The sequence below is a fragment of the Hirundo rustica genome, chromosome Z (assembly GCF_015227805.2).
Source record: "Hirundo rustica isolate bHirRus1 chromosome Z, bHirRus1.pri.v3, whole genome shotgun sequence".
NCBI classification, from domain to species: Eukaryota; Metazoa; Chordata; class Aves; order Passeriformes; family Hirundinidae; genus Hirundo; species Hirundo rustica.
The window spans coordinates 37,648,500-37,658,198 of record NC_053488.1 but is presented as its reverse complement, the minus strand read 5'-3'; the positions used below and the strand labels follow the sequence as shown (position 1 = coordinate 37,658,198).

Here is a 9,699-nt window from a genome sequence, read left to right as displayed (position 1 = left end):
AGAGAGACTGGTAGAGTACATGGAAAGAATACAGTACCAGTTCTTTTCAAGAACACTCTTTGTAGCCCTCTTTCAGAGATGATGATGCCTACTAGGACTAGTGGTTAAAAAAAGTTTACTCATTCCAGAGTATTGTATGGAATCAGCATCAGGTTCTAGTCTTCTCTTCTGGTTTTTGAGCAACACCTCCTAAGACAAAAATCCCTGTAAAATGCTTCCAGTGTTCATATCTGGTATCTTGGAAAAGTGAGGCCTCCTCCTAACGCACGAATCAGTAGGGATGTTGACATGATCCAGCTCTTAGACTTGCAATCAAGGTATTAGGTAGAACTTAGAGTTCTGGTTCCATCTCCTTTCAACCAAGCTACTGTGTTTCTTCAGTGTTCACTTATTTTGTCTCAGATGGCCTTATTGTATAATTGTTTGTATCACTAAAATATACTACAGTAAGTACTAGACTAGCAGGGACAGATCTTTCTCTGTGAGGTGGTCTCATTTAACATCAGACTAAGCTCTAGCCATATGTATAGGCTCCCACATGTACTAATATCAGGAAGTTTTCACCACGCATTGACTAATTTTACAAGTAGTTCTGTTACCTTCCTAGTGTGTTGTGAAGAATTAATTTTCAGTGCAGCTGCAATCTTTTTAAGTGACTGAGAAACAAGTGTGAATGCTGAGTATATTGTGATTCCTTATCTTCATCCATGAGAAATTGCAACTGCCACAGATGGAACAGTTGTAACTTCAAACCTTGCTGATGCTGAACAGCACTGCAATGTTAATTTAAAGCAAAAATGTAAAAGTCAATTCAGGATGCTGCTGAATGGCATTGGAAAACCTTTATTATACTGAATGAAAGAGCTAGGATAAATTGTCAAGCAAATCTTGGTTTTACAGGCAAGCTGTTTCTAATAAAATGATTTGGAGATTTCTAAGTAAGTTAATTTCTTCTTTCAAAGTTTAGTAACTAGAATAAAGGAAGACATGAAGATAGAGTTGGGTATAAATATTTCTAATTGGAGAAGTAATTTTTTAACAGTTTACCAATTATTTTTTTGCAATGACTGTAGCTCTTGTCTCTTTTGTAACATCTCTGTATATGTTATATTGTTTTACTAGCACTTGACATGAAAAAAAACATTCCTTGAGGACTGGAACTGTAGGAGAATGGATTACAGACAACCTCACCCCTGATGAGTCACAGCTGTGTTAATTACCAAAACCAGCCTTGTCCTTAATAGGTTACAGCTATGTCCAATAAGGATGAGTGTGATTAATGGGTTGGCTGCCAGGTGAGGGACTGGAGAGTGAAGGATCCAGAGAAGGACTAAGAGGTGAAGAAGGGTAGACCAAACAGGGACTGGCCAAATGGGAGAGAGAATTGCTTCTGGGAGGGGTCTGCTGTGAGGTCAGTCTGAATCTACAGTGGAGGCCTACAGTAGGAGCCGGCTGTAGACAGAGTCAGTAAGTAGTTGGGGTCGGGATGGCTGAGTTGTGAGGAAGAATAAATGGGGACCCTTTTCATGCTGATGAACAAGAGTGTGTGTCTTGTCTCATTACTGTCTCTAGTCTGACATGGAACTATATTTTAAATATTAAAGTTATGTAGGGAATAAGATGGATCATTTGGTGTTTCACCATCAGGATACTTCAGTGAAGACTTACATTGTAGAAAAGAACAGGCACCTGTGATGTCTTTTTAAATGCCCTGAAGATCTTGTTGCAAAACTTTTTTTTTTTTTTTTTTTTTTTTTTAACTTTAGCTGATGGTTTGGTGTCTTCTTAAAAAAAACCCAACCAAACAAAAAACCGCCCCACGCCTATTCATGTTTGCTGTTGCTGTCATCTGGTAGGGACTTAATTGAAAGCATATGATTTTCTATAAGGTAAGAATATCATCACAGAAAAGTAAAATGTGCAGTAACATGCAGTAGAATACACTGACTGAGTCTCATACTAATGTCTGAACAATATCTTCACTCTGCACTGGAATATTTTTTTCTTCATTTTGTTCTTTGAAAAACATCTAGATGGTTTTCCTCAAGAGGAGGCACAAGAAGAGCTCCAGCAGTGGGACACGAGGGAAATATATAAGAGGTCATGCCAGAGATATCTTCACGACTGAAAGGTATCATTCATATTTTCTTCATAAAGAAGGTGTATTTGGGCCTGACTGATGTGTATAGGTTCTTCTAGTTTATCTTGCCTAAGGTTTGATGCGAAAACTGAAGTTGGATTTTTTTTTTTTTTTTTTTTTTTGCCTCTAAGTCTCCTTTCAAACTCTGTGATCTCAGTTAGTGTGCCAGACCCTTCTTTTGAGGAAATGGTTAGCTATATATTTATGATCTATATAATTCTCAGCTAAAAAATACAACAGTACACAGCAGAAAGCAGATGTTAGAAAGTCTGATTTTGTGTATTGGAACAGTTCTTAATACAGAATTTTTATTGTGTCTTTCCTCTAATGATATCCTATTAGCCTTATACAAAGTCCTACCTGCAAAATGACTGATCAAAAATCTTATTTATTTATTTATTTAAATGTTCAGAAAAAGCATGTCCAATTATACCTCTTTGGAGAAAGATATCACTTGTGTTATATCACAATTCACAATTGTTCATTAATACAAAATGCTGATCACAGAAACTGTAAGAGAGGTTGGATTGCTCATGATATGCCGGTGATACTTTGTTTTCTAAAATAATCTAGATCTTTTCTGGAGTGGTTTTGCATAAAACTCAACAAAGCATATTTTTACTGATTTTTATCAACAAGTCATTTGCCTCTTTAGTTTTAACTTTCATGGGCACATCTTGAGAAAGAATGCAAAAGAGATGGTATTATAGCAGGTTTGGAGGGTTTTTCTTTAGAAAAGAGAAGTAGTTAAATATGTTCATCGTGTTGTAAGGGTTTGTAACTGAAACTCCACTCCCATTCGGTATGCCCATTCATACTGAAACATTGCGTTTAATCAAAGTGCTTCTATGAGCTTTTTAAGTTAATGAGATAATCAAAATATAAAAGGAGAGTGTAAATAAACTTGAAATATTTCCAAAACTTTACATTATAGTTCAGATTTTTTTGCTCAACATATTTTGTATTTGAGGACAAAAGGAAATGAAGACATGTATAATTATTTTGATAATAGTCCAAATATAGCGTGTATGCAAGTTGCACATACTATGCAAATCAGTGTAATATGAAAAAAAAAAAAAGTTATCATATTTTAAAAATCGGTGTTCTACTAGGTGCTTTACAGTGACATTTTAGTCCTCAGTATTTTATGAAATCTGTCTTAGAATGCAGTGATATTATGTTTAGGTAAAGAACATATGGGACAATAGAGAAAAATCTATTTATAGGGTTGTTGTTGTGCATTATTTGGGTTTATATTGTATTTCATTTTTATACTGGGTTTCGTAACGGTTTCTTCTGTACTCCCTTGTTCCCCTGGAAAATGTATCACGAGGTTTGTCTCTGTTCATTTTCCCCGCCCATCCTCCCAGGCTGGAATGTAATCCAGCTCTGTTCCACTCCCACCTTGTCCCTGATTGGGTAGTGGATTGTCCCTGCTTCTAGCCCCTTCCTTGATAAAAACAAGGAGACCACATGGAAAAATCTCTCTTGGCTCTTGGGATGGGGACAGGAACTCCTGACCCTGTGGGGGCAGGACCACAGGAGAAAGACTGAATGAAGACGTGATTCCTGCAGGACCAAGGGCAGACTCTTTCCTTTTGCCAATAACAGGCGCCTGCCCTCTCTAAAGGAAAAAGTTTGCAGCCTCTCTGGGATCTTTAAGGCCCTGAGGAAAAAAATCCTTCCAGCTGTGGTTTCTCTTTCAAGCTAGCCGAGGCAAAAATGGAATCAGGGCTCTGAGAGAAAGAGACAAAGCACAGGGTCAATAATGTTTCTAAGCAGAGACTTTTCATGTTTTAAAGCAATGATGCTGAAAATCTGGGCTGTAGGTTTAGGGTTGGGAGGGAGGAAGCAAATGGGTTGGGCAGAAGGAAAGAGAGAACTTAATACCCAGTTAGAGAATTGGCAGCTTTCACTTTTACACCATTACATAGATGTGCACAGAAGAGGTGTGTTACAGTGTGACCTTACGACTCTAGTTAGGCAGCAGGCAGTAGCATTAAATGGAATCTTTAAGTTTCCTTTTTGTTAGACATGTCAAAAGTTTAAAAAGCTGTTATTTTAAGAGTCTTTTTCTTCCCCCACCCTCAAAAGATTCCAGGTGTGCTGGGGGTGGGAGTGAAGTACAAGAGAAACAATTTCCTAACCATCAGAAATACTATAGGTATTCTTTCTCATTGTTAAACTTGAAAAATGTTGCACATAAAAAGTGAACATCAGTTTCTAGTGTCTATATTTTAAGTATGACATACTTAGCAGTGCTCCAGTGCGGTCACTTTTCAGTCATATGTACATCTGTCTGGAGATACCCAGGCAACAAAAATATTCACTATATTTGTATTATTTTTAGAAGAGAGCACATAACTTTTTAGAGGCACCTGAGGAGCTGCATCCATTTGACTTATGGTTTTTCCAAGAAATGTAGAATGCTCTCATGGTATATACCTATAAAGAGAATATCCTCAGCTGGTCTGGTGGCTTTTTTAACCTAAAGAGTAGTAAGAAGTTTTACACAAGGGGACTTGTTTGAACTTTCTTGTCTGAAAATACTGAAAGTAGCACTGTCTGCTATATTGTAGTAGAGCCCTGGCATTCATTTTCTGAAACTCTCATAAGCCTCTGCCTTTCCTTTGTAGCAAAAGTTTAACAGTAACCACTGTACTCTTAATTTCAAAAAAATAATCCCTTTAGAGATCACCTAACCTGTGATTTTTCAACAGTTAATTATGCTTTAAATTGGTAATTAAGCTTGTACATGTCTGTTTCTTCCCTCTGCTTTTTGTAAACTGTCCATGAGATTACTTTCAAGAGGAGTATTTTCAAATCCATAAATAGGTAGTTTTGAGCCAAAAGAGAAAACTGAAGCATCTGAAATACAGGGCACACAACAAGCAGCAATGTAGCAACAGAGAAGTAGGCAGAAATAGAGGGAGGTTCCTTCATCTGCTAGGAAGTTAATAAGCAATAAGACATTACCAGGCACGGGTATGGTAGTGTTTTTTCCTTTAATCATATTCTTCTGGGGTGGATCTCCCATCAGTATTCAAGTCTGGATTCAGCAAGATAACCAGGCTTAGGTTCAGCCCTTGAACAGTTCTGTGGGTTTCTCTGGAAGTGCATCTTCACTTGAAGCACTGTCTTCTTTTCATCTTTGTAAAGGATCGTTTCAAGACTTCACATCTTCCTTTCTCGGTCTGACCACAAAACATTTTGAAATGGAGCTTACTTCTGTGATTTTTTTCTAGTGACTCTAAGTATTCCAGAGTGAGGTGATATTATTCCAATGGTAGAACTACTTTGCTATAATTGAGGAACTCAGCCTACTCCATTAATCAATGCAACAAAAACCATACAGAAGCAGATTTGTGAACAGCTTGTGAGGCAGATCATCAAAAATGTTGTAAATTTTGGTAATTGAATCGGAAATATTTTTTGTGTATCTGGTGGTGCAGGCCCTCTAAATTAGTCTGGGAAAGGACTATCTATCTGCATTTTCAAGAGACTGAACATTATTTTGGCAGTAATTTGATGTTGCTGATGAAGCTGTTGGACTAGCAAGAGGAAAAAGATTTTGCTTATCTTTAGTTTTTTCTATTGAGTCATTTATGTGAATAGCATGTAGAATTAAAACTGCTCATGGCTGCATCTAGCTCGGCAATTGACATTAAAAATGAAAGCAAGCTTTACCTGGAAATGAAAGAAATATGTCTATAATTTATCTCTAATTTAAGTAGCAAGTTTTAATCTAATAATCTAGGAAACAAGATCAAAACTAAAATAGGATAGTTTTATCCACTGTGTAATGATGTCAACTTCAAAGAAAAAGGATCCTGTTATATTTGGCAAAATACCTCATAATGTGTTTTATGGCATTTATCTTATTTCAGAGTTTGAGCCTGAGCTTATTTGCTGTTATGAACTTCAACAGCAGAAGAGGGAAGACAAGCGTAAGAAAAATCCCTGATAACTGAAATAGTCCTCTCAGTAACTCTAATAACCTGGTATGCCTGTGATCTTAATGTCTAAGTTAAATATTAATGGAAATGTTGCAGTATGTTAACGAACTCCAGTTTTTCCTTTAGAATAGTGTAGGCCTGCTTCTTAGAAGTAAGTAAACTAGGTCTTATCTCTAGTAGGACAGACTTAAAATATTTTACACAGAAACATTTAGAAACAGCAAGAGGGCTGTTTCTGTAGTCTCATGGGTACACTAGATCTAAATTCTCATTGTAGTTCTCTCAGTTTATACCAACTGATGCTTTGGTCCATTTCATCAAAACTATGCAAGAACAAATTTATATTGTTACAAGACAGAGTCTGCCTGCCACTGTAATATCACTCCCTAAAACATCACTTGCTTCATGATTATTTATTAATTTGTTCATATGTTCAGCTTCCATGCAAGTCTGCATTATACCAATTTTTGTTGGGAATACACTCTCAGCAGCAGTCTCAATATACTCTCAACAGCCATAAAATTGAATTTCAATATTAAAAACAATTTTTATATTGAATATACTATTTTTTTTCTAACCTGAATGTAAATATGACATTCCTAATAGGTGTTTTTCTCATGTCATGTGATATTATGGAGTATGTTTTAATATAGTGTTTCCTCTTTTCAGTGGCCAATTTTTTTGAAGTGTAGACAACTTCAGCTAATGAAAATACTGACAAAACAGGTGATAAATACTGATCAGATGCTTTATACCTCTTATACAAGTATTGTAAGAAGATATTTGTTTCCTTTATTTACTTCTGTTTCTTTGCTTTCACAAATCATGTTTAGTGATAATGGAATGATATATTACACAGGCATGACCACAGTCATGTAAGAATCATGATCTTGGATTAGGGAGTTTGACTGTAAATCTTTAGAAGTATGTGAGAAGCAGAGGAGGTGTCCATATGTCCTTTAAAATAAAAATATGATACAGTCTGTAGCAAATGGAGGCATGACCATACTACAAAGAAATAAAAGTAGGATGCTTGACAAATTAATTACTTAGAGGGCATACCTTTAAATGTGCAGAAATACATCTGTCCTTTAAACACTTGCAAAACAGATCATGAGAAATTAAGATTTGAATATGCAAAGGTATCATGTCAAAAGTGTATTCTCAAAGGTAAGCTTGCAAACAGAGATGAAGGCGACAAAATCAAAATTGTTAGGTTTACATTGAAAATTCTCTCTTATGGGTTCAAGAGCTTAAGTTCTCTTGGCAATTTTAAAATTGTTGCAAACTCAGTTGTTATAAATACCTTCAGTGCCTCTGTGATTAATCTAGTGTGTGGTCTACTATGTCTTCTTTACATATCTTACTGTAGCCAAAGATTTTCAATCAGGCTTTGACTTGAAATTTGGATTTGACTTGTAAAGAGTTTGGAAAACCATAGTTACCCTCTTGGATTCTGCATTTAGTGCTTCATTTTATCCTCTCTACTCACAACAGCTTCAATTTTTATATTGTCACTTAGCTTTTACCCTCACAGGCTTTCTTCATGTCCAAATCTTCTTTTTTTAAAATCCTATGAAATGTACCTTTTCTTTTTCTTGTGTATTTCTCTTCTATACCTTTTTATTTGGTTAGTCATTATTCCTTTGTCTCTTTTTATTCACTCCGCTTCCTCTTCAAGGACCACGTTTTTGATTCTGTATTATGTCATGCTCAGTTTTGATTCAAGGAGATAGAAGTACTGCAGAATTAGGTGAGATTGGGTGACTAGTTACCTTCTGTTTTTGTTATAATCTTAGGTTTGCTGCACAATGCAGTCGGAAGATCATATTTGACTCCAGGTAATGAAGATAAATACATGCACCTAAGGATTGGCTGACATTTACATTGTGTCTTGTGTTTATAAAACCAGAGTGACCCCAATGATTATTTGGTTCATATCTAGGTCTGAGGGTATTAGAACTGGTCTCTCATATTTTTAGTTGATTTCTTGATGACAACACATATCTGACTTGGGTTTATAAAAACTTTAAAAATCCCTGCACTTTCTATGTATTTCTCTAAAATTACAGAGGAACTTGGAAAAGGTAAATTATCTTTTAATAAAAAGGAGGCTCATATTAGCCCTTCTGTTTTTTTCACAAAGCACAAGGAAAGATAGTATTCAACACTAATATTTTCCCTCCAAATCTATCAAATACACAGGTCTCACACAAGTACCAGTGAAAAACAATTATCATTCAAATACTGCTTTCTTATTGAGACTAAATATTCATGAAGTTTTTCAACATATTTTGTTTTCAGAAAGAGTATTGTAATTATTTTAATGTCATTGACTTTTATTTATCTTTACATTATCTAGCTATTATTTCCATTGTAATTCAATGAGCTCCAGGTCTAGATAAAATCAGCAGTATTTTTCCTTTGACCTTTAAAAATTTAGATTTCTCTCCTCTTGAAGAACACATATCACATACTACATGGTACCTCTGAGATATTAAAAACAACAACAAGAAAAAACATAGTTTGTATTCTTTTCTGTAGGTATAATTTCCAAAATAAAATTTAATTTTCAAATGACAGTTTTTGTTTGATACCTAACTGTGTTTTGGATTCTTAGGAGATCGGCCAATGCATTTCACCTTGTGGTGAAATGAACAGTTACGTTGAATAAAGCTTCTAAATTCAGGTCAGCCCGTTAAAAGGCATTGAATCTTCTTAATGTCTACTTTTTTATAATAAGGGTAATACATCTTCAAATAATTTGTAAGTGTGTTGTATCTGCCACCATAGTTATTGAGAGCTTTCCTTTAACAATAGTTGGCTGCAAGCTTTAGATTTCAACCAGTTGTCATCCATTAAATATTTTAATATTGAGGGAAATTAACTTTTAAATCAATATCAAAGATTAAAAAAAAAAAAAAAGAAAAAGAAAGAAAAGAAAAAGAAAAAAAAAAAGGCCTTCTCTTTAGCCAGAGCGGGAGATATCAATATATAATTTGTCATTTTCTAATTCAACTCTCTCCATTTGGTTTTGATTTAGCACTAGACCTTGGAAACCAGAGCCAGCATCCATACCCAAGAGCTGTTTTAAATTATGAGCAGCAAGATTTTAAACACATTAGCAACAAGAACAAGCTGTCCTCTTACTAACTGGTCCTGCTTTGTTCTTGATTGTGGAAAATCTCATTTTAACTGCCTTCTAATTTGTTTCAGATAGCTACTGCACCAGCAGCTGCCTTGGCATAAGATTAAACACACATGAAAATATTATCTTTCCACACAAATTATTAGCAGAGCCAAAAGCCATAAAATCTCTTTTGGAAAAAAAAATTATTTTCTTTTTTTTTCTATTTTCTTATTTTTATTATTAATGTTCATTCCCCCATGTTCTTCTCCAAAGTCTGTCTTTGTCCAATCCTTTTAAAAGTACTTGAAAGGAATTAAAAATACAAAATAGCCTGGTTTTCTAATACAGAGATGTAGTTTAGGTATTTTACTCTTGGTTGAAAAGTAAAATATGAAAAGTTTGCACGTCAACTTGAATGAGTTGAAAAATCTATCACAATATAGTATTCTTCAAAATTAAGGCAATTACTTAGT

General features: G+C 35.0%; 1 long non-coding RNA gene across 1 annotated transcript; it reads left to right on the top strand.

Moving 5' to 3' along the window:
• The first annotated feature begins 1,332 nt into the window (after positions 1 to 1,332).
• On the top strand, positions 1,333 to 8,302 carry LOC120765709 (uncharacterized). Its single transcript, XR_005704496.1, has 5 exons — positions 1,333 to 1,467; positions 2,034 to 2,131; positions 6,028 to 6,141; positions 6,766 to 6,822; positions 7,896 to 8,302. It is a non-coding gene; the product is annotated as an uncharacterized LOC120765709 (long non-coding RNA).
• Positions 8,303 to 9,699: the final 1,397 nt, after the last annotated feature.